The 512-nt window shown below is 70.7% G+C and overlaps 1 protein-coding gene across 7 annotated transcripts in view; it reads left to right on the top strand.

The window, feature by feature from the left end:
• Positions 1-216: 216 nt before the first annotated feature.
• ZMYM2 (zinc finger, MYM-type 2) overlaps positions 217-512 on the top strand; it is a 90,821-nt gene continuing 90,525 nt past the window's right edge. For all 7 annotated transcript variants that reach the window (XM_014965962.1, XM_014965961.1, XM_014965960.1 and 4 more), the window contains exon 1: positions 217-295. The gene's annotated coding sequence lies outside the window, so the exon portion shown is untranslated. The remainder of the gene's footprint in view (positions 296-512) is intronic.

Raw genomic sequence — 512 nt, 5'->3', positions numbered from 1 at the left:
CGATCCGGGTTCCTCAAACCTGATGGATCAAAGTGGGAAGAACCCCAGGCATGGCCAGGAGGAAGATTGGCAGTTTATAGGGTCAACCGGCTGCGGGCGGCTCTGACGGATGGGCGGCCCAGCCACTCCGCGAGCCCAGCGCCAGAGCCCGCCCTCTGGGGAAGCCAATGGCGGGGCGGGGAGGCGGGTCTCCCCCGAGCTCGCTTGGCCCGGTTCCTCCTCCCCTTCCCCAGCAGCTGCGCTTCGCCCGGGACTGGACCGAGTTAGAGTTGAGACGCCGGAGGAGTAGCGCAGAGTGCGTGCGTCCTCAGGGGAGGGAAGGGGGGGGGGTGGTGTCCGTGCCTGCGAGCGGTGGGGAGCCGGGTAAGGTGGGGGTGCTGCGCCTCAGGGGCGGGCTGGCGGGCGGTTGGCGGCGCGGAACTGCCCCCCAGGGTGGGGATGGGAGAGCAGCCGCCGTGCCTCCCAGCTACCCAGGGCTAAGTACCCCACGGTGTCGCCGTCGCGCCGCCACC

This window comes from Calidris pugnax, unplaced genomic scaffold (genome assembly GCF_001431845.1).
Source record: "Calidris pugnax isolate Ruff unplaced genomic scaffold, ASM143184v1 scaffold20, whole genome shotgun sequence".
Lineage (NCBI taxonomy): Eukaryota > Metazoa > Chordata > Aves > Charadriiformes > Scolopacidae > Calidris > Calidris pugnax.
This window is presented reverse-complemented; position numbering and strand designations above follow the sequence as displayed.